The sequence below is a fragment of the Vipera ursinii genome (genome assembly GCF_947247035.1).
Source record: "Vipera ursinii genome assembly, chromosome: 2".
In the NCBI taxonomy this organism is placed as follows: Eukaryota; Metazoa; Chordata; class Lepidosauria; order Squamata; family Viperidae; genus Vipera; species Vipera ursinii.
The window spans coordinates 26,113,488-26,138,196 of record NC_139513.1 but is presented as its reverse complement, the minus strand read 5'-3'; the positions used below and the strand labels follow the sequence as shown (position 1 = coordinate 26,138,196).

The window sequence follows — 24,709 nt, the reverse complement described above, 5'->3', positions numbered from 1 at the left end:
GTTTAGTCCTCTACAGATTTCCCCAACTTTATATAGCTGGGGACTATTTTTTTTTCAAGTCCCTTGGGAAAAAATGACAATGGGCTTCATAGTGTTCCTTCAAAATTGCTCCTCTTCGCATCTGCAGAAGTGAAAGGAGAGCAAGTATTGACAGATATAGCAAATCCCACCCTCCTTTAGAGTCCTCAGGCACAGGAGTGAATTGTGATGGATTATGAAACCTGTGCTCCCCTTCGCAATTCTGTACACGTCTACTTTCTAAGACTTTGCTGGAAAGCAGTCTGGTCCCCAGGCAAATCAGGATTCCTGATAAGCCCCCCCCCCACCTCCATCATTAAGTAGCATCCTGTAATTATTGCAAAAGGAGAAGCAAGGAGAAAGGCTGCACACATCCCAGAGACTGGAAGACTTTTGGTTGAAGTAGGAGAGAAAAGGTCTCCAGGCAAAGGTACGAAGCTTAGAAGTGGCAAAGATTCATAGGAGTTTGAAGGATGAGGCACCCCGGACAGGAATTTAAGCTCAGCATCACATGAACAAGTGTTTGTGAGAGGGCCAAGGAGCAGCACATAAGCAATGACCTCAAAGCTTTATCATCCGTTGCAATATTCACAGAAACCAGAAACAGAAAGGGGAAAAGATTTCACATTGATTTCAGATGTGAAGGGCAGGTCGCTTTTCTGGACCAAGAGATATATTCAGCTCTAGAGAACCCTACTAGGGGTTTCCCTCAGGAAGAAGACAGGCCTAGGAGAATGAATGAATATACAAGAAAAGCAAAAATTTAGCAGAATGTAATATACCAGTAGGTAGTCCTGGATCTACGACCACAATTGGGAGCAGAATTTCCACTGCTAAGTAAGGCGGTTGTTAAGTAAGTTATAACCGATTTTACGACCTTTCTTCCAAGATGAGAGCTCTCTCTCAGAGCTGCCCCCCTCAGCACTGCCTGTGGAGAGACAAAGGGGGAAATCAGACTAAGGAAAGCAGCCTTGCAGTGTTATGCTGTAATAGTCCCTGTCTCTTTTCTGCATGCAACGCAATACTATACGCGTGCCCCAGAGAGCAGAATTTGCACTGCCACGCTGCAAGGTTGTTTTCATCATTCTGACGGGAAACAGGGAGATAGCATGGATGCCACCGCCCAGGTTTCAACCAAGTCACAATTGGAAAATTCACACCTCATGCTGTGCATCTGGCTTTTCAGTGGCATGCTAGGTGGTATTGAATGCCAAATACCAAAGAGTTGCACAGACAAGGAAGAGTACTGAAAGCAGTAAGAGTCATACACAGGAGTACACTGAGTTGTAAAAGCAAAAAGTATTTTACTTTGAGGTGGTGTAAGAACAAAAATGCACAGTCAAAAATAAACAGTCCAAGTCATTCACAATAGCAACAGTCCAAGGAGTAATCCAAACTACAAAGTCGTCTTACTGGTCCAGAGGTCAATACACAGTTCAGGTTACAACAGTAGTAAACCAACAGCAGAGCAAAAACAGTAATAGTAGAGATCAGTGAATTCAGAGAGAGAGAGAAGCTACGTTCCTAGCTTCCTCTTATGGCCATGAGAACACTTACACACCCATTGGCCAATTAACTTCTTAAAGTCATAACATTATGGTTAATATATTTTCAACCCAACATTGTAGGCTAACACCATATGCCTAACAGGTAGTCCTGGATTTACGACAATTGAGCCCAAAATTTTTGTTGCTGTTTGGCCCCATTTTATGACCTTTCTTGCCACACTTGTTAAGTGAATGACTGCAGTTGTTAAGTTAATAACGCGGTTGTTAAGTGAATTTGGCTTCCCCATTGACTTTGCTTGTCAGAAGGTTGCAAAAAGTGGTCCTAGGACTCCAGGACACTGCTGCCGTCCTAAATGTGAACCAGATGCCAAACGTCCGTGTTTCGTTTACGTGACCGTGGGGCTGCTACAAAGATCGTAAGTGTGAAAAACAGTGCGAAGTCACTTTGTTCAGTGCCATTGTAGTTTCAAATGGCCATTAAATGAATGGTTGTAAGTCGAGGTAAAGTAAAGGTAAAGTTTCCCCCACACATGCGTGCTAGTCGTTTCCAACTCTAGGGGCCGGTGCTCATCTCCGTTTCAAAGCCGAAGAGCCAGCGCTTGTCCGAGGACGACTCCATGGTCATGTGGCCGGCATGACTAGACGCCAAAGGCGCACGGAATGCTGTTACCTTCCCACCGTAATGGTCCCTATTTTTCTACTTGCATTTTTACGTGCTTTTGAACTGCTAGGTGGGCAGAAGCTGGGACGAGTAACAGGCACTCACTCTGTTAAGCGGCACTCGGGATTCGACCCGCCAAACTGCCGACCTTCTGATCAACAAGCTCAGCGTCCTAACCCACTGAGCCACCGCGTCCCTTTGTAAGTCGAGGCCTACCTGTAATTTCCCATCTATCACATGCAAATGCCGGTAGCACCTTTTGGAGACATTCATGACCCTTAAGAATTCCTTACTGGAAGACAAACCCGACTGGGCTTGTAAAGCATAGGAATACATAAGCGAAGCTCACTATGTCTTAACACGATGTGTGAAAGCAAGCTGAGCCTGTGATTCAGAGATCTCCAGATGGGACCGGCCAGCATGGCTAATAGGATGAAGTTAAGCACATGTGAAGTGTTCCAGCTTGGCAAAAGCCATGGCTATTATTTAGCAGGAAATCTTTTTTCATGAGGAAGAAAACAAAAACATTTCATTGTCAGTATGATCTGGCAGCGGCTGACATGTATTAAAATAAGTTGCTTACCCTTTACTTCCCAATTAGATGCTAAAGAATACATCTTCCTGTCCAGCTGCTTTTCCCTCTTAGAAGTGAAAGAAACAGGCTGTCCTTTGAATAACTTTCGGCTATTAAAACAAACAACGTGTTTCTACCTCATCCCATCCTCTTGCGTGCTGCAGACTAAACAATCCTGAAATTCTAATTTCTGCTTTATATAGACACTCAGTCAGATGCTTTTGATCGCGTTTTCCTGACCTCTCGTTTTCTAAGCTCAGCTTTCAATTCTAGTAGCTCTCTCTCCTGCTTTGGTCATGTTTCCACAATACCCACAAGAAAGAAGACGTAGCACAAAAAAGTGACTCCATTTTGGATCCCTTCCACCCACTACTGTACGTCAGATTACTGCTGATTATAGTTAGTCCTTGACTTACAATCGCAATTGAGCCGAAAATTTCCATTACTAAGCAAGTCAGCTGTTAAGTGAGTCTTGTGACCTTTTCCCCCCCAAGTTGTTAAGCAAATTATTGCAGTTGTTAAGTGAGTCATGCAGTCATTAAGCAAATCTGGCTTCCTCCATTGCCTTTGCTTGTCAGAATCTGGTTGAGAAACTTATTATTAGTGATCGGACGAACCCAAAACAGTACAACTGTCACAAATACAGTTGCCACTTGCCACGCACCTGAATTTTGATCACACGATCATGAGGCTGCTGCAATGGTCATAAGTGTCTGAAAACTGGTCATAACTCACTTTTTTCAGAGCCATTATAACTCCGGTTACTAAATGAATGGTTGTTAAGTCGAAGACCACCTGGGCAGCATCCAAGTTAAAAGGACCCAAAATGAAATCTGTTTGTATTTAAACATGCATTTGCAACCATAAGCTTTAGCAAAATAGATGTAAAGCTACAGCAGTCATATCAGTTCGATAGTTTGTCAGGATGTGCTTTTGTGTCTTCCTTACAGCCATTGCAAACAATGCAACCTGAGTGAAATCTGTTTGAGGTCACACAACAATGCCTAGCCAAGACCTAACTGCTGTTTAACCAGACAAGTACCAACTTAGTCACAGCTCCTTAATGGTGGATCTGGCAACCACAGTCCCATTAACCAACCCCCACCCCTTCCACTAGTCCTGCCTGGCATCCCATGAGCCATGCTATCAGGGCTTCTTTACATCAGGTGTGTCTCGTAGGTCGCTGGTCATCCAGGCATGTCTGGGCATGATTTGGGCACTGCAGTTAATCAGCCTTAGGGAGGGTTACATATCTTGTGGATGCTGGGCCTTGGCATCCATGCTCCTTTGAGCCACAGCAGTTCCACCTTTCCTTCATGAACTCAAGTCAACAGGTAGGTTGGGCGGAAAGAGAGGAACTGGCCAGAAATCTCTCAGAAAAATTCTGAAGGTGGACTAGAACTTGGATCTTTCAAATGCCAGTCCAATATCTTAAGCACTACATTTCACCGGCGGTGAAGTGTCTAGTTTTTGCCCCTGGCCAAGTTACTTTATAAAGAATCAAGGCAGAAATAACTTTTTCAGCCAAGACTGCAACCTGTGTTGACTTGGCCATTATAACTATTAATTGCAGATGCATCCTGTCCAGCTTCCAACCCCTCTCTTTACGGAAGTAGGAAGAGGCTCCTAATCAACAGCTGCTTCCATGTCAGTGCCACTGTAATATAACTCTACTGCTTACTTAGACCAATTGTCTAACCTGGATTCAAGATATTGAAATGCAGCAACAGACAGGGTTTCCGTCTATTTAAACAGATATAGTTTTTTTAAAAAATCCCCTTTCTGTTTCCTTCTTAGAAGCTCAGGAGTCTGGCCCGCCAGACAATGTATTAATATTGTTTTTCTTAACCATTTTATTTTACAAATTAAACCTAGTTATTTCATACAGTAAATCGTTAACAATTAAAAATCTGTAAAAAGTATTATATCGATGGGTAGGTGGGCTGGGGAATTCTGGGAGTTGGTTCAGACGACTTAAAATCGCCAAGTTTGAAGAAAACTGATTTATACAATCGCGTCTGACACAAAGTCTGCCTCTAGAGCTACAGCCTCTGCCGCAAACCATGATGAAGAGGAGGAGGAGGAGGAAGAAACAGAAGAGGAGGAGGAGGAGGAGGACCCTCAGACCTGTGTTGCCAATCCCCTTGGTTTTTAGTCTCTGTTTAAGTCTCATTGATTTTAACTGTTTTTATATTTATCTTTTTATCATTCTGTAAATCACCTGGAGATGCTTCAATGGTAAAATGGATGGGGAGGCAGGAAATATTATGAGTCTTTTCTCTTAAGAAGGTGCATTTAGTGGGATCAAGAAGAAGGGTCTACTCTGTGGTGGCTCCCTCCCTTCCTGTGGAACATCATCCCCACAGAGATAAAATGGGCCCCCACTTAACACTCTTTTGACAGACCTTGATGATTTTGCCAGCAGGGGTGGAAACCCCAGGGCGATACAGAGCCCATCAAAGCGGTTTGTTTGATTGTTGTCACCGGGGGGGGGGGAAGGGTAATTGGGTTTTATATCTGGGGTTTTATTTCTGTAAGCTGCCGGGAGTCACCAAGAACGGAGTTGGGCAGCCATATAAATTTTTGTAAATAAATAAATAATCTGAAAGCAGCCACACGGTCCAACCTATTAATATGTCTCGAATGGAGCTTCCATGGAGGCTCAGACAGGGACCAGCTGAATTGACCCTACCTGCCATGGGCCAGGGGGTTAGACTAGAACCGTGGTGGCGAACCTATGGCACGCATGCCACAGGTGGCACGCAGAGCCCTCTCTGTGGGCATGCAGGCTGTCAGTCCTAGGCCTTCAGCTGGGTTTTATAAAACCTTTTCACTTTAGGCCTCTGCTGCCATGTGCAAAAAAGAAAACGGTTCAATCAATTTCAACTTCTCGCAGGGAAAAAAAAAATCTTGCAACGTTGGAATTGATTGATTGAACTTTTTAGTCCCACCCAGTCTGCCGTTACCACTGCAGCCACGGCCACCTAATGGGCCACACCCACCCAATGGGCCACGCCCACCCAGCACCCGACGATACATAAGTGGGCTTTGGGTTGCAGTCTGGTCACTCGGTCTCTAAAAGGTTCGCCATCACTGGACTAGAAGATCTCCAAGGCCAGGGATAGGCAACCAGCACAGCTGGCTCAGGAATTCTGGGAGTTGAAATCCACAAGTCATAAAAGAGCCAAGGTTGCCTAGCCCTGTGACCAAGGCCCTTCCAGCCCTATGATTCTATACCGCGTTATGATCTGAATACTGAATTAGTTTCATTGTAGACCATGAGATGCGTTGAACTGCCTCATCAGCAACAACCTGGCATTCAAGCTAAAACTTCGTCCACAAAAAGGTCCCAGCAATATCGCCAAATAACTTTCACTTTCACGGCATCTTCCATGCAAAAACATAATAAAAGAAAAACAAGTACCTGCCTGCTATAGGTGAGATCTACGCACGAACAAGAGTGGAACGACCACTGGTAAACCGCTTAGACTGAAAGCCAGAAATATGTGGAATACCTGTAGTTCAGGCAACCTTGAGGGGGAGAAAAGAAAAGTGAATTTAAAATTTTCCTAGAGGTAACTAGAATGTGAGAGAATGTGAGAGAAAAGAGAGAAACAACCTAGAACTGAGGAGAAATTTCCTGACAGTTAGAACAATTAATCAGTGGAACAACCTGCCTCCAGAAGCTGTGAATGCTCCAACACAGGAAGTTTTTAAGGAGAGACTGGACAGCCATTTGTCTGAAATGGTATAAAGTTTCCTGCCTGAGCAGAGGGTTGGACTAGAAGACCTTCAAGGTCCCCTCCAACTCCATGATTCTGATATACATTAAACTTCCCGGTAGATTAAATGACACCACCACACACAACATGTACTAGTGCATGGTTGCAACCCAGAAGCTGGATGGCCCCAGTCTATAACTAGATGGGTAAGACCATAACCCACTGAATGAATGGAGGACTGGCCCATGGGTGCAGCCATCTTGAGTGGAATCACAGCCTGCTTTGTGGCCAACTTCTTTTTCTTCTTCTTTAGACAAGTGGCGTGCAGAATTATTATTTTTAAACGATCTATGATTATATGATCAGGACCATTTGAATTAGAAGAGATCCTCTTATTTCCTTTCCATATCTTTCTTTTTCTCTGTGTGTGTGTGTGTGTGTGCGTGCGTGTGTGCGTATTTATTTATTTCCTGCTTTTATTATTATAAATAACTCAATAGAGCGAACATACCTAATGCTTTTTCTTACTCTATTTTCCTCACACAACAACAAAGTTGTGAGTTGGATTGGTCTGAATAACAGATCAGTTACACACAGACCAGCATGTTGTGTGAACACAGTCACTGTCCATCTGTGTTCAGTACAGCTAAACAGACAGCCTTTTCCTCAAGTTAGTCACTTACTCCTCTGTGCTGGCAATCAAATGGGAAATAATTTTAAACTGTCATATTTAACTGTGGAGGAAGATGTAAATGAGAACTTCTTCCCGTTAGCTATGGGAATCTCTGATGTGGGAGGGGAGAACAAGGAAGGAGGCAATGATGTTCCCCACGTCTTCATATTACTGTGGACCTGATGTCATCATGGCTTGTACTGGATATCCACAGTGATTACCCACTTTCATTTTTTTTCTTTTCACTGGCCACATTCCACCCATGATTTGTTTAACTCTAAAAAATTTGCATGACTTTTTTTTAAAACCAAAATTGCGAACCTGAAGAGGCCTTGCTGCTCTCTGAACTTGGTTGTCTTTATGCAGATGTTTCATTATCCAAACCAGGTAACATGGCTAATGAAACATCTGCATAAAAACAAATCAAGCTCAGAGAGCACCAAAGACCCCTCATTTCAACATGGAGCTACAAATAGTCTCCTTTATCATTTGCAACTTGTGGAGAAGCGAGCTTGTGGTCAGGAAAATAAAGAATAACTACCCTGAAATTGACAGTTACATTAATCCCTTCCCTTAAGGCAGACATGTCAAACACAAGGCCCAGGGGCCAGATCCGGCCCGCGAAGTGGTTTCATGCGGCCCATGAAGCCATCCTGGAAACAGTGAGGGAACGGCCCCACTGCCTTGGCCCTGGCCCAGAGACCCTCCTTCTGCCAGAGACCCTCAGATCTGTCCCACTCCTGCCCAGGCCCCCATAGGCACCCTTGATGCCAACGATGTAGAGCTGGCCACGCCCACCCAGGCCATACACACTCTAGCCACACCCACCCCGCCCCCTGAGGGCAACCGCAATGCTGATGCGGCCCTCAATGAAATTGAGTTTGACACCCCTGCCTTAAGGGTTACTCCTACTTTGTTTTTAGTGTTTTTTTTCTGAAATAGCTTCATTTTTTAGGATAAAGATACCCAATGTGGGGGGGATAGAGATACCTTGACTACCTGCTGACTTTCCTCTAAAATAACATCACACAATGACCTCTTATTCAAATTATCTAAGGAATATGAACAGGGGGAAAATGGCACCCACTAGTTTTGTACTGGGTAGTGAGAAGTCCCCATCCTGAAATGATTCCTTGGTAGGGAAGCTCAAACTGGATTTACCAAATTAGAACAGACAGAAGCTAAAAGAGCTAGAAAAATCAAACTCTGAAGAACTGTTACCAGCGTGAAAACCTCTGATGGGCTTTTAAAAAAGGAAGGTGGACAAACGCCATTGTGTCTCAAATCTTTGCCCCCCTCCATCCTGGGAGGAGAAGGCCTCTCTTCGCACCCTGGATTCAGAAGAAAAAGCTTGCCCCGGGGAAGGGTTGGAGAAGCAGGACAAAATAGTTGTAGAGAATCATGGAGATAGGTGGAGATCAGGAGGCTTCTACTGACTTACATTAAATTAATGAGTTGTGCTATTGTATCCTGAGTCTTATTATTTTACCTACATTGTGCGTTTGTGTGTATTCCCGGAAGAGCAGCTGGAGGATTCATGACATTTTTCTTTTCCTTTCCCCCATTGTCTTCAAATCTCAATTAGTTCCTTACTCTTGCTATAATTAAAAAAAAAAGACTTCTTCAGTCACCTCATTATGAAAAGGAATTAGCTCCTTACACATCCTGGCCATTTTGCTAAGATACAAGAAGACCATGAAAGTTGAAACCACACAGTTTTTTTTCTTTCTTTCTTTCTTTCTTTCTTTCTTTCTTTCTTTCTTTCTTTCTTTCTTTCTTTCTTTCTTTCTTTCTTTCTTTCTCCTGAATAAAAGTCTGGGTGGAAACGAATCAAGGAGAGAAGCAACCCAGAACTAAAGAGACATTTCCTGACAGTGACAGGAATTAACCAATGGAACGACTTGCTTCCAGAGGTTGTGGGTACTCCAACACTGGGGCTTGTTTTTAAGAAGGGATTGGACAACCATTTGTCTGAAATGTGATAGGATTTCCTGCTTGAGAAGAGGGTTGAACTACAAGACCTCCTAGGACTGTGGTGGCGAACCTATGGCACGCATGCCACAGATGGCACGCAGAGTCCTTTCTGTGGGCACGCGCACTGTCGCCCCAGTTCTAGGCCTTCAGCTGGGTGTTATAAAACCTTTTCGCTTTAGGCCTCCGCCACTGTGTGCAAAAAAAAAAGGTTCAATAAATCAACCAATTTCAATTTCTCGCAGGAAAAAAAAAGATCTCGCAAAGTTGGAATTGATTGATTGAACTTTTTAGTCTCACCCAGTCTTCCATTACCACCACAGCCACACCCACCCAATGGGCCACACCTACCCAATTGGCCCGCCCACCCAACGGGCCATACCCACCCAATTGGCCACGCCCACCCGGCACCCGACAATACATAAGTGAGTTTTAGGTTGCAGTTTGGACACTTGCTCTCTAAAAGGTTCGCCATCATTGTCCTAGGACCTCTCCAACTCTGTTATTCTGTTACATCAAACAAATTTCCCCAGGAAGATGCAACAGTAGAGATCGTGAGGAAGAACTCGGGAGCCCCGCTAGCGGGAACTCAAGGGAATGAATCAACACATCCCTATGCGTGCATATGCAAGCACCCTCTCCGTTATAGGTTTACAGATAGAGACCGTTATTTTCTTATCAAGTCAATACTTCTGACTAGTCCTTGACTGATGATTGGTCTCAGACAAGCCATTCAAAGTTACAATGGAACCCCAAAAAGTACTTGCAGATTTGAAGTTCTGACAGACCGTCCGTTCCTCTCCCCCCTCCATGGTCGCATGATTGCATTTTAGGCACCCAGCAACTGGCCCATCTTTATGGCCGTTGCAGCATCCTAATGTTTCGCGTTGGAAACTGGCGTTTACTGCCAGTTTCTGGTAAAGAAGACCATTGCAGACAATAGGTTCGCTTAATGAGCACAGATTTACTTAATGGCTACTGCTAAGAAAATTGTAAATTGGGCCAGTCACATGATGACCAATTTAATGACCGGCATGACTTTAATTCTGGCCTGAATTACCATCATAAGTTATTATTAGTATTATTATTAATTTAATTTTTATACCACCCTTCTCCCGAAGGACTCAGGGCGGTGTACAGGGCAATACAATAAAATACAATATATAAAAATTAAAAGAAATATTAAATACAGTAGCCCAATTAAATAGATTAATACAAAATGTTAAAATACCCCTAAACCCATCAGACCAGGCCGGCTTGTTCAAATAAATATGTTTTTAGGTCACGTCGGAAGGAGCGAAGGTCGGGAGCCGTCCGGAGCTCCACCGGTAAACGGACCCTGAGCTCCACCGGTAAACGGACTATCTGTGCAGAGCACCTAGAGCTATGATGACAAACCTTTTTAGAGACCGAGTGCCCAAACTGCAACCCAAAACCCACTTATGTATCATCAGGTGCTGGGTGGGCGTGGCCCGTTGGGTGGCTGTGGCCCATTGGGTGGGGTGTGGCCAATTGGATGGGTGTGGCCCATTGGGTGGCTGTGGCTGCGGTGGTAACGGCTGACTAGGTGGGACTAAAAAGTTCAATCAATGAATTCCAACTTTGCCAGATCTTTTTTTTCCCCCGCAAGTTGAAATTGAACCTTTTTTTTTGCATATGGCAGCGGAGGCCTAAAGCAAAAAGGTTTTATAAAACCCAGCTGAAGGTCTAGGACCGGGACGAGGGCGCGTGTGCCCACAGAGAGGGTTCTGCGTACCACCTGTGGCACGCGTGCCATAGGTTCGCCACCACGGACCTAGAGAAAACCTCATGGCTAATCACTGCAAGGCCATTCTGGCCCAAGAATCCCACGCTGATCCCCACCTGAATATCTTTCAGAAAGACATGCCCCACCTGCCCCAATAGATCCCTAATCTGGGCCATCACCCTCCTTTGCTCCTGTGTTAGCAAGGCCATGCTGAGTCTTCCCACGATGGTACATACCATGGAGACTGCCTGGGCTTCATTTCTTTTCTGAGTCAACGCAATTCAGCCTGTAAAAACAATGAGAGGGAGAATGTAAAGGGAAGATCCCGTTTCTCTGGATATTGTGGACAAACATCAAATCACATATTGCCTTTTATTATTTCATTACTAGCAATTGATAATACCTGGTATCATAATCCAACTCTCGTTATGGTGCCCAAATGTGTTTTTTTTTTTTCTAAAAGGCGACTGAACTTTCTTGGTGTTTTGTTTGAAAATGTTTCGCTTCTCATTCAAGAAGTTCCTCAGTTCTGAAGAAGATTCAAGAAGCGAAACGTTTTCAAAGAAAACACCCAGAAAGTTCAGTTGCCTTTCAAAAACAAAAAACCAAAACAAACCACACACATACCTTTGGAACAACCATAACTGGGATGACTGAGAATCTTCATAGACATATTATTATTGTGATACAGCATAAAACCAGTCCTGCTTACATTTATTACTGGGCTATTCCATCTAAATCAGGGGCTTCAAACTTGCGACATCATGTGACGTGTCACAACGTATCACGACTTTTTTTCCATTGCCGGCAAGAGGGTGGGCGCGGTTTCACCATGATGCATCCGGCCCGCGGGCCGGCAGTTTGACACCCTTGATCCACATAAATAGTTGAGAAATAGTTCTCAACTTACGACCAGTGGCTTAGCAACCATTCAAAATTATAACGGACCCGCCTGGGGGGTACTTACAACCCAGTTCTGAAGTTCTAATGGCCACCACCACCCCACAGTCATATGACTGCATTTTGGGAGGATGAGCAGCTGGCCTGCATTTAAGGCCATTTGAAGCATCCTGCAGTTGTGTGACCATGTTTTATGACACTTTTGCCCCCCAAAATAGCCTTTATTTCTGGGTTTGGGCAAAACTGGCCCATTGTGAACAACTGGTTCGTTGAATGACCCCAGCACTCAATTAACAACCATCATAAAAAAAGACTGTAAAATCAGGTCACTCACATGGGTGACCCTCTTTATGACTGTCACGAAGTATGACACAAAGTATTAGGCAAGTTCATTATGGTTATAAGTTGAGGATTCCTTGTGTACCAGAGGGCAGCGAATATTTTATTGCTTTGCTGCCATAGAATGGTAGCTTAGTTTGGGTTTTTGAAATTCAGAAATTAGTTCCACTATATCAATACAGAAGTAGTTGAATGTGCCATAATATATTATAAATCATTAGTAAGGAAATGGCTTGTAAGCCTCACAGAGGTGTAGCTGCTACTATTGTAAATGAAATGGTGCCCTAGATCAGAGGTGTCAAACACAAGGCCCGGGGGCCAGATCCGGCCCATGAAGTGGTTTCATACGCCGCGAAGCCATCCTGGAAACAGTGAGGGAACGGCCCCCACTGCCTTGGCCCTGGCCCAGAGACCCTCCTTCTGCCAGAGACCCTCAGATCTGTCCCACTCCTGCCCAGGCCCCCATAGGCACCCTTGATGCGAATGATGTAGAGCTGGACAGTAGGCCATATGCACTCTAACCACGCCCACCCAGTAGGCCACACCCACCCAGGCCACACCCACCCGGCCCCCTGAGGGCAACTGCAATGCTGATGCGGCCCTCAATAAAATTGAGTTTGACACCCCTGCCCTAGATAGATCTTCATCTATGGAGACAGAATTCTTTATAAAATTATGAACAGTGAGTTAATACATAAAAAATTCAGGAAGGCAGGGAACAAAGAAAATGACCGAAACCAGAGAAATGAATTATTAAACCAAAAATGGCACAGACTTTAATATAAGAAATTGCACTATGATTTGTTTTACTAAGGTGTAAGCTGTAATTGTCCAGACTGATCCATCACGCTAAGCTGTAAATCTCAGCCTACAAACCACAATGGCTAGAGTTACAGGCTGAGCCAAACCCAAGGAAACGTATTATGACTTAACAAAATAATAAGCTCAAGACATACAGACCCATGTGCAGCTTGCATCAAAACTATATTGAGAAACCAAACCAAAAGCATGAATATTTTAAAAATCAGCATATAATTACTTTGCACAATTTACTGCCAGGTGATATTGCAATGGTTGCTGGCTCAGAGAATTTAACATCATAGCAGAGGGACTTCTGCAGATAGCCAGCTGGCCAAGACCTCTTCACGAATGCAGTATATTTTAAACATGGACACTTCAAGATGAAGGGACTTCAGCTTCCAGAATTCCCTAGCCAGAAACTGAGAGCTGAAGTCCACATATCTTAAAGCAGGGGTCTTCCAACGTGGCCCTTTTATGACTTGTGGACTTCAACTCCCAGAATTCCTCAGCCAGCATGGCTGGCTGACGAATTCTGGGAGTTGAAGTCCACAAGTCATAAAAGGGCCACCTTGGAAGACCCCTGTCTTAAAGTGACCAAGTTTGAAAAATCCTGTTCTATTCCTTCCCCGTCTATTTTTTCTCCCATTCCATCCATCTCCAGACAGCATGCTCAGTGTTGACTTAGCTGTTTTGAGAGACCAAAGGCAAAACAAGCCTCTTTTAGGTCTTGGTTCAAGCTTCCCAAAAACATCTGGTGGAATAAGTGTGGGAAACAAGTAGCTGGACTGGAGAGACCTTTAGTCTGATCCCTCAGAGCTCTTCTCCTGTCCTCCTGATCCAGCAAAACAGTTCTGTCCAAGGTTGAATGGTCGGTCCAAAGAGACCTCACACCTAGCTTGCACCAAATTCCACCTTGGTCAGCAGCAAGTCCTTAGCTAAAAAGACTTTGATATATCGAGTGGAATAAACTGGGCCTAGTTGCAGAAAGCCAATAAAACAAACCAGGGGGTGCTTTTTTTTCCACCCCAATGTCAAGTTTGAGCTCGTCTGTTTCACCTTCCCTCCCCCCCCCAAAAAAAAAACAGAAGGCAAAAAGGATTCTCTGCTCTGGCACTCCCAGGGGAGAAGAATCTGTTGGCATGGTGACAGCCGGTCCTAGCCTTTTAACTAGCAGGAATAAGAATGTTTTGTTCTCATTAAGGAAAAAGAGAGCTGCATTCCTAGTTGGTGAGTAATGTCTCTGCCCCAGCACTAATCTCATAGAAAACTGTGGCAGCCAGGAATCATTTCCCGTTTAGCCCACTCAACCACTCTTGCCTGAGGCTCTCAAGAACATCATCATCATCATCATCATCATCACAACAACAACAACAACAACAACAACAATAATACACACCTGCCTATCCCAGGTCCTTGGTAAGGACTCAATAGGTAGACAAAAATGCCAAATCCAGTCTGAACATCTGGCTGACTGTGCGATGAGCAACAACAACAACAATAATAATTTGGAAAAGACCTTGGAGGTCTTCTAGTCCAACCCCTTGCTCAGGTAGGAACCCTATACTATTTCAGACAAATGATTGTTCAATCACTTCTTAAAAACTTCCAGTGCTGGAGCACCCACAACTTCTGGAGGCAAGTCCTTCCAGTGATCAATTGTTCTGTCAGGAAATTTCTCCTTAGTTCTAGGTTGCTTCTCTCCTTGGTTAGTTTCCATCTGTTGCTTCTTGTCCTGCCTTTGGGTGCTTTGGAGAATAGCTTGAGTCCCTCTTCTTTGTGGCAGCCCCTGAGATACTGGAAGACTGCTCTCATGTCACCCTTTGCCCTTCTCTACATTAAACTAGACATAACCAATTCCAGCAACTATTCCTTATATGTTCAGCCTCCAGTCCCCTAATCATCTTTCTTGCTCTTCTCTGTACTCTTTCTAGAAGTTCTTGAAACTTCTAGAAAGAACGTCTTTCAGAGGACGCTTCCCCAGCTCAGGGCAACACTCTCCCACATTGCCTCAGCCAATTTCCCAAGTGGAAAATGCGATTTGCTCAAACTGCCTCAGGGGGAAATGGCTGGGTAGGTGGTGGATGGGTGCAGCTCTTCCACTCTTATTGGGGATAGGCTGTCAAACCATCGACATTCATACTTTCCATCAGGTCTCATTCTGTTTAATGATGAACCAGTAGAGACCAAACCTTCTACCTCCAGGAAAAGCTTTTATAACAGCTGATACCCTGGAGGGTTTTCCACAGCCTCTTTCAACCTGGACGCCTTCCAGATGTGGAGGATGTCCCAGGTTCCTTGCCCAGCAAGGCCATTGCTGAAATCCTTGCATCTGGAGACACCTATGGTGGGAAGACCAGGCTTTCCAAACCATGATATGCTACAAAGGGTTCCGAGAGCGTGATCTGTGATGCATTCTCACATCCTACAGAGCAGGAGTGAGGTGGCTCATGAGGTTTGAATGCTGGGCTGACAATGTGCAGCCTCATGTTTGAGAGATGTGGCTATAACAGGGCGGGGTGAGCTCCCATCGCTTGCCCAAACTCCCGCAGACCCAGCAATTTGAAAGCAGGCAACAAGTAGATAAATGGGTATCACTTTGGTGGGCAACTTCACAGGGATGCAAAAGGAGCCCCCAACTGGTCTTCCCCTGGGCAACGGTGAGGTCAGCGACAAATCCTTTCACCAGAGAAGCTTGTAGATGTTTCTGACACGGAAGTATTAGTATCCTGCAGAGGCACCAGCCAGGCTAGTAAGTGATCTAGAATGAACAGCCTAGCCCTAGAATATGTACAGATTTGCCTGTTTCTGACTTGGATGGGGGCAGAACTTGTGGTTCAAAGGGACAACCACAGCAGGGCCTATAAAATGAGAAGCAAAATCACTGCCTTCACCATCTTCATCACTGCTCTCTTTTCTGTAGAACAGCTTCTGAGAGAGCTGTGACGTGAATACTGCTAGGGAAGGTAATACGGAAACTTTTTTTGCAACTTCTGATTTTCTCATAACAAAGCCCTTGCTTCAATTTCCAACGCACGTCATCGTTCAGTTTGTATTATTGCAAAGCTTAATTTAGTTTTCAGGAGAGCTGAATTACATTCAATTGCCCTGTGCTTTGATCTTGTGAGTACAGCACTTGCAAAATTTACCTTCATTAACAAATTCTGCAAAACAAACATCAAATGAAGACTCAGCTAAAGGACCAGCACCATAACATGACAAAATCATCATTAGCATAGTTAGTACATACGTCTGCAAAAATCTTAACAACAACAACAACAATAATAATCTGTGGCAAAGGCAAGCAAGGGTAGTACAATAGTAATAGGCGCCTTGGGTGCAATCCCTAAACAACTGGAGAACCAGTCAATTGCAAAAGGCGGCCTTACTAGGAACTGCTTCCATCCTGCGACGATATCTGTAATACCGTCAAGCATCCACACCTGCCTATTCCAGATGCCAAATCCAGTCTGAACATCTATCTGACTGTGCAATGATCAATAATATCATTTCAGACAAATGCTTGTGTAGTCTCTTCTTAAAAAACTTCCAGTGTTGGAGCATTCACAACTTCTGGAGGCAGGTTGTTCCACTGATTAATTGTTCTAACTGTCCAAAAAACAGGAGGTGCCTATGCTCCTGATATTATTCCCAAGATTGATTCTCACCACAAGTATAACAGAGTTCTTAATAGGTAATCCTCAACTTACAACCACAATTGGAACTAGAATTTCCATTGCTAAGCAATGTAGTTGTCACGCCTGATTTTACAACCTTTTTGCCATGGTTATTAAGTGAATCACTTAAAAGTTAAGTGAAGCACTGTATGCAATTGTGAATCCGGCTTCCCCCATTGGCTTCGCTTATTGGAAACTGGCTGGGAAGACTGCAAAGGGCGATCATGTGATCCTGGGATGCTACAGCCATCCTAATTGCATGCCAGTTGCCAAGCACCCCAATGTGGATCACATGGCCCCGAAGATGCTGCAGGAGTTGTAAATGCGAGGAAGCCATCTTTTTCAGTGGCTGTAACTTCAAAGTATCGCTAGACAAAGGGTTGTAATTTGAGGACTACCTGTATTCCATACTACAGCTATCTTGAAATTAAGGATCATTATAAAATACAAACGTTGCCCATTAAATTTAACTTTTGGAACAAAGGCATTACACAATTTCCAAATCATTTTGGGAATTGCTTTTCCTAAAGAATTTTGGGACTCGTAATTTGGCTGAAAATTTTTCGCTAAAAACCTCTAGCAATTCTTCTCCACCACCCACATCCCTTATATCCACGGGCAGAGAGAGATGCATTCTCAATATTTCTCAAAGGAGGACTGAATGCTGGTTTAATTGTCACCCATGAGGTGCAAACGCTGCAGATTTAATTGCACTGCCTTGAATTAAACTGGCTACCTCCCTCTACAGTCCTGCAAAAAAAAATAATAATTTGAAAAAACAACAACAGAGAAGATTCCTTTAGTGAAATTTCTCCTCCTTTTTGATGCCAACAAGGTCATCCCTTGCAGCTCCTGCTAGCAAACAATCATTACTTTTACAATGCGGCTTCTCTGGCAAGCAGCAGATGGACCCTCAAAGCCATCTGTGATATGAGCAATTAGCCCGAATGCCAGAAGCGGATCTTTTCCCCAACTGACAAGGCGGACATGTTACTCCCCACTGAGAAGGAAGCCAGGTTCCAATAGGCCCAGGCGGGCATTTCACACCCTGGCAGCCAGCTTGTTCTCTGTCTCTGGGTAGGAAGCCAGCCTCTCCGGATTCTGCACCAGACAAAGAGCCTTTTTCACCCAACACCTCACTGCAAACAGGCAGCTGAATGAACAATGATGCAAACCAACCTTGGCTAACAAGCCGGATCTAGTGTCCATTAGCTCCAATTTCTCCTTCTTCGGTAAGCAAAGCTGACGAAGATTGCTTTCTATCTCCTAAGCAATTGAGGATTTATAGGAACGACCGTTTCCCTCATTGCTCCTGGCTTGATTCAATCCCGTATCCCTAAGCCGAACAGGAGCCAGGCAACAAGAGCACAGCCAGAGAAGTCATTGCACCCAGACACAGGAGCACTTAACACACCTAAAACTCAAGTCGTTCACTGTAATGAATGAGCGATCGATTCCGATCACAAAAAAAGGAACGCATTTACAGTTTGCAGCAGGGACAGGCCATTCATTGCCAGCAGCCACGCTTTATCTTAACTCTTCAATCGGGTTTTTTTTAAATACGCAAGTGGAGCACTTTTTGCCAAAGAGCAAGTAAGCGAGAGACGACAACAATGAGATGCACCGGCAGATGGATCTCTTGTCATTTTTGTCAATCTGACGTAAACTACCATTTTTTTGCATTCAAAAGTTAGGATGATTTTAAACAAAAAAAAAAAAAAACAAGCAGGCAAATTGATCTGGATCTCCAGGGCTGTAATCTACCATGAGATCCCTTGAATAGATAGAGAGCCATAACTAATTTGCTTACTGTTGCTCTTATGGTTGGGATAATTCAGTATTTTATTTCAGCATAAAGAGGACAAGGAGTTGTGCTGGTTCAGAGTGAAAATGCTGTCCGTAGAGTTTTGCCACAGTAAGCAGATAGCGGTCCTCCTCTGTGGTTCTTTTGAATTATTTTCACAATGAATAAAGAGATGGGCGTACCAGACCATCTTATTTGTCTCTTGAGAAACCTATATGTGGGCCAAGAAGCAACAGTGAGAACTGGACACGGAACCACTGATTGGTTCAAAATTGGGAAAGGAGTCCGGCAAGGCTGTATACTATTTAACTTATATGCAGAGCACATCATGAGAAAGGCAGGGCTAGATGAATGAAAAGTTGGAATTAAGATTGCTGGAAGAAATATCAACAACCTAAGATATGCAGATGATACCACTCTAATGGCAGAAAGTGAAGAGGAACTAAAGAGCCTCTTGTTGCAGGTGAAGAAGGAGAGTGCAAAACTTGGGTTGAAACTAAACATTAAGAAAACCAAGATCATGGCATCCGGCCCTCTCAATTCCTGGCAAATAGATGGGGAAGAAATGGAGGTAGTGACAGATTTTGTTTTCCTGGGCTCCAAGATCACTGCAGATGGGGACTGTAGCCAAGAAATTAAAAGACGCTTGCTCCTTGGGAGGAAAGCCATGGCAAATCTAGACAGCACACTAAACAGCTGAGACATCACCCTGTCAACAAAAGTGCGTATAGTCAAGGCTATGGTCTTCCCAGTTGCAATGTATGGCAGTGAAAGTTGGACCATAAGAAAGGCTGAGCGCCAAAGAATTGAAGCCTTTGAACTCTGGTGCTGGAGAAGACTCCTGCGAGTCCCTTGGACTGCAAGGCGATCAAACCGGTCAGTCCTAGAGGAGATCAACCCTGACTGCTCTTTAGAAGGCCAGATCCTGAAGCTAAAACTCAAATACTTTGGCCACCTAATGAGAAGGAAGGACTCACTGGAGAAGAGCCTAATGCTGGGAAAGGTTGAGGGCAAGAGAAGAAGGGGACGACAGAGAATGAGGTGGCTGGATGGAGTCACTGAAGCAGTAGGCGCGAGCTTAAATGGACTCCAGAAGATGGTAGAGGACAGGAAGGCCTGGAGGAACGTTGTCCATAGGGTCGCGATGGGTCGGACACGACTTCGCAACTAACAACAACAACAACAACACAGAGGAGGAATAGAAAGGAATCCATGTGAAGGGTGATTGGGCACAGTAAACCAGCATGTATCTGTTTCTCCTTCCTTCCTTCCTTCCTTCCTTCCTTCCTTCCTTCCTTCCTTCCTTCCTTCCTTCCTTCCTTCCTTCCTTCCTCTCTTCCTCCTCCATCTCTTCTCCCCTCTTCCCCTCCTCCTGCCATCCATCCTTTCTCCATGTCTTCTCTTTTCCTTCTTTTTCCTCCCTCCTTCCCTCTCTTCCTCCTTCTTCCCTTCCTCTTTCCTCCCTTCCTCTCTTCCTCCTCCATCTCTTCTCCCCTCTTCCCTTCCTCCTGCCATCCATCCTTTCTCCGTGTCTTCTTTTCCTTCCTTTCCTCCCTCCTTCTCCATCTCTTCTCCCCCTCCCTCCCTCCCTCCTTCCTTCTTTCTTCCTTCTCCGCCTCTTCTCCCTCCCTCCCTCCCTCCCTCCCTTGCCAGCTGATGGGTTCTTGCAGGCCATCCAGTCCAACTCGCTTTCTCAGTGGCAGGAATGCAAAACTGAGCGCAAGCCTAAAGTTGCCCAACTTCTTTTTGAAGCCTTCCAAATAAGAGGAAGCCTCTTTCCTCAAATCTTTGGTTTCACACGGATTTACTCTTACCAAGTAACCTGGACTCTGGTAGCACCCAATCAATCTAGCACAGACATGTCAAACACAAGGCCCAGGGGCCGGATCCGGCCCGCAAAGAGGTTTCATGCGGCCCGCGAAGCCATCCTGGAAACAGTGAGGGAACGGCCCCCACTGCCTTGGCCCTGGCCCAGAGACCCTCCTTCTGCCAGAGACCCTCAGATCTGTCCCACTCCTGCCCGGGCCCCCATAGTCACCCTGGATGTGAACGATGTAGAGCTGGCCACGCCCACCCGGTAGGCCATACCCACTCTAGCCACGCCCATGCAGTAGGCCACGCCCACCCAGGCCACACCCACCCAGCCCCCTTGAGGGCAACCGCAATGCTGATGCGGCCCTCAGTGAAATTGAGTTTGACACCCCTGCTCTAGCACATTTTACTAAAAGAAAGAGGTTTGGAGGCTGAGAGCATATAACAGGGGTGTCAAACTCAATTTCACTGAGGGCCGCATCAGCATTGCAGTTGCCCTCAGGGGGCCGGGTGGGTATGGCCAGGGTGGGCGTGGCCTACTGGGTGGGCGTGGCCAGCTCTACATTGTTCGCATCAAGGGTGCCTAAGGGGGCCTGGGCAGGAATGGGACAGATCTGAGGGTCTCTGGCAGAAGGAGGGTCTCTGGGCCAGGGCCAAGGCAGTGGGGGCCGTTCCCTCACTGTTTCCAGGATGGCTTCACGGGCCGCATGAAACCACTTCGCGGGCCGGATCCGGCCCCCGGGCCTTGTGTTTGACATGTCTGGCATATAACATCAAACAAACAATCAAGCAGAAAACAATTGAGGAACTACCAAGGAGAAAACTGCACCCCCACCAACAATGGAAGGGCAGGCTACTGCCTATAATAAGCAAGGAGACAACCCACACCCTGGCACTGACAATATTACCTAGCTGAGTAATGAAATGTCTGCAAGAAAACAAGCAAGCTCCGAGAGGAACCAAAGTCATCACAAGTGCATCTTTCTGCTCGAGGTCCTGACTCATTGGTCATAACAAGGCCTCCTTTCTCTGATCTTAAATTTCACCCACTGCCTTCTATCCTCCACGGTTGTCTGAGAATTAATTATCTTTTTAAAGCTGCACGTCATTATATTTTAAAGAGCATATATCCAAATTTACCTATGAGCTGTGCAAACAGCATCACGTCTGATCTGGAACTCCCATCCAATTTCTTCCTTGATAAACCCGCCACCCCCACTTCTAATTTTGAAATAGGGGGAAAAAAAGTTCTTTTCACAGACTTCTTCTCCAATTGCATCATTTTATAATAATAATAATAATAATAATAATAATAATAATAATAATAATAATAATAATAATAATAAAAAGTTGGAAGGGACCTTGGAGGTCATCTAGTCCAACCCCCTGCTCAGGCAGGAAACCTTATACCATTTCAGACAAATGGCTGTCCAGTCTCACCCCAATGCTTATCTTTTCCCTTAAGAAACCAGAGAAGAGCTCCTTCAGTCTCTTGATTATTCTGGTTGTCCTTTTGAGTTGCTTCAACATTGCCACATCCTTTTTGGAAAAGGATGACCAGAAGGCTACCTTCAAGAGAAAACCACCACATTAAACCATTTTTTTTTCTTCTTCTGTTCAATCATGTCTTCTTGGAAACTGCCTGGAGTACTTGCTCCCTGCAGTTTTCTTGGCAAGGTTTTTCAGAAGCGGTTTGCCATTGCTTCCTTTCTAGGGCTGAGAGAAAGTGACTGGCCCAAGGTCACCCAGATGGCTTTGTGCCCAGGGCAGGACTCTCGGTCTCCTGGTTTCTAGCTTGATGCCTTAACCACTACACCAAAACTGACTCTCATAAAACCTTTAGGAGATTGCTTTTGGGTTTTTTTGAGATTCTTTCTCTAACGATTTCCAGCAGGATATGTACTTTTTTTCCCCACCGCAACTGCACACTGAGTTCATGTTTTTCACCCTGAATCCATCCCAGCACCAACATTTCTTTCCTGACCAATCAACACACAAGAGTTGGTCTGCTCTTGTTTTGTTTGGGCCAACATGCATCATCCCCCTATTTAGATCCATTATGGGCCTCTTTTTTGTTTGGACCTCTTTGATTGGAGAGCTATGTAAATGGTGATTTTGCTCCACCGTAATCAATCCCGCTGTGCAACATTTGGGAGTTCCTGTTTTCTCCTCTATCATTCTGTGTGGTTGGTTTCCTCTCCCACATCGCCATCTGGTATCTGGTCTTTTCACAGCCTATCACCCCTTTATGTTCTCTCCCCCCCCCCCACTTGAGTTGCTGGGGCGGGAATGCACTATTAAAACCAGTGTTATTAAGGCATAAATAAATATTATATTTATTCTCCTTGGAATACTCAAGATGCTGAAATGACTGGCTTAAATTAAGGAAGAGGCTTCAGCGTTCATCTTTTTGCCATTTGGAAATGAAGGAGGGTTGTTTTTTGTTTTTTGTTTAGGTTGGACAATAATCTTCATTTATACATCTGAGACTGCCTCAGATTTTCCAGAATTACAGACTGCGTTTGCACAATGCCCTAATCCCTAAACCTGTGTTAAACTACGCACACATATAATTGCTGTGTTCCTTGTGCACGCTCTGCCCAAGAACATTAAATCATCTTAGAACTTAGTGGGATGGCTGAGTTTACACCCCAGAAGCTGAAACATAAGCTATTTAACCTTATTCTAATATGTTAGACTAGTCAATCTACAGTTGGAAGATACCTTAGCGGCCTGCTAATCTAAATTCCAGTTATGGAATGCTGTTCCATGAAGTGTTAGGAATCCTAATTGTTTTGAGAGGGAGGGAGGGAGGGAAGGAGGGAAAGAAAGAAAGAAAGAAAGAAAGAAAGAAAGAAAGAAAGAAAGAAAGAAAGAAGAAAGAAAGAAAGAAAGAAAGAAAGAAAGAAAGAAAGAAAGAAAGAAAGAAAGAAAGAAAGAAAGAAAGGCTGATTTTGGGAGGGAAGGAAGGAAGGAAGAAGGTTAGATGGATGGATGGATGGACGGACAGACAGATGATAAAAAAAATATACTGCTCAAAAAAATAAAGGGAACACAAGATAAGACATCCTACTATTAAATACAGTACATTGTGTTGGTTAAGAGTTCCCTTTATTTTTTTAAGCAGTATATATATCAATATACTGTATAGTATACATACAGGAAGCAAACCCCACAATCATTAGCATTGTTGATGTTACCTACTCGGTAATCAAACAGAATCAAAATATTCTGTTCAATGGGAAGAAGGGAAGTGGCTAAGAATTGTATGGGCTTCCTTTTAGGGTGCGGATCTAAAGATAGAGCCTCCCTCACATAATTACTATATTGTGTAAATGAAATTAATGCACACTGATGCCCAAGAACAGCATGTTTTCTACCTAATTATCCATAATAAGAGTTCAGTTTAAAAAGGCATGCCTTGAAACTTAGAAATGTCTTAAGAGAGATTTACTAACCATACCTCTCAAGGAAATGCCTCATCTGCAAAGCGAAGGAAAAAATGCCCCTTTGCTGAGGAGAGCAGAGAAATTCTTCTCCAGAATGAAATAACTGGGAAGGTTCATAACAGGCCATGTTAATTTTGCCCACAGCTAGAATGCTAGCCCAGAGATAGACTTCTCTCTGCAAACTCATTGGCTATGCTCACACAATTTGTTTAACTTGGTGGTTGAGTTCTTACAACACACTACAATACAAACTTGGGCCAGATTCAGACAACACACTATGCTGTGCACACCCCCAAAAAAGCAAGTTCAACACATTCTGGAAGTGTAGTTGCTCAGTCTTTTAGAGGAACGGTAGTCCTTGACTTACAGCCACCAGGGAAGCTGCCCATTATAGTCATAAATCATGACAGTTGTAAAGCAGGTCACCAGGTGACGGGACTTATTTTTGCAACCTTTTTTGCAGCAGTTAAGCAAACACCATCATGAAGCAAACATTCACTATGGAATGTTTTTGTCCAAAATTGGAAACAAATGCAGGTTTTCAGCAAAAATGTCATAAATGCAGGTCACTTCCCAAATCCCTGATGTGCGGTCATGTGACCATGGGGGGGGATTTCTCCCTCCCCCGCCATTGGAACTTTGAAACTGGTTATAAGTACCTCATAACTTTAAATGGTCGCTAAGCAACCAGTTGTAAGTTGAGGTCTTTCTGTACAATAGTTCTTTCTGAACTTCAGCAGCTTTTAAGATGTGTAGACTTCAACCCCCAGAATTCCTCCATCAGCTGCCCTCCCCCAGCAACCTAAGGATGCTGTCAAAAGTTGGAGGCATTTTCGCTGGAGGCTTTTAAGAAGAGACTGCAAAGCCACTTGTCTGGAATGGTGTAGGGCAGGGGTAGGCAACCTTGGCTCTTTTATGACTCGTGGACTTCAACTCCCAGAATTCCTGAGCCAGCCATGCTGAGGGGAAAGGGAGAGGTTTCCAAGCTGAGTCATGCTGGCTGAGGAATTCTGGGAGTTGAAGTCCATGAGTCATAAAAGAGCCAAGTTTGCCTAC

At 44.5% G+C, this 24,709-nt stretch overlaps 1 protein-coding gene across 1 annotated transcript in view; it reads right to left on the bottom strand.

Moving 5' to 3' along the window:
* Nucleotides 1-6,287, bottom strand: part of PLXNB1 (plexin B1) — a 141,381-nt gene extending 135,094 nt beyond the window's left edge. Inside the window, exon 1 of the mRNA XM_083355930.1 lies at nucleotides 6,186-6,287. The gene's annotated coding sequence lies outside the window, so the exon portion shown is untranslated. The remainder of the gene's footprint in view (nucleotides 1-6,185) is intronic.
* Between the last annotated feature and the right edge of the window lie 18,422 nt (nucleotides 6,288-24,709).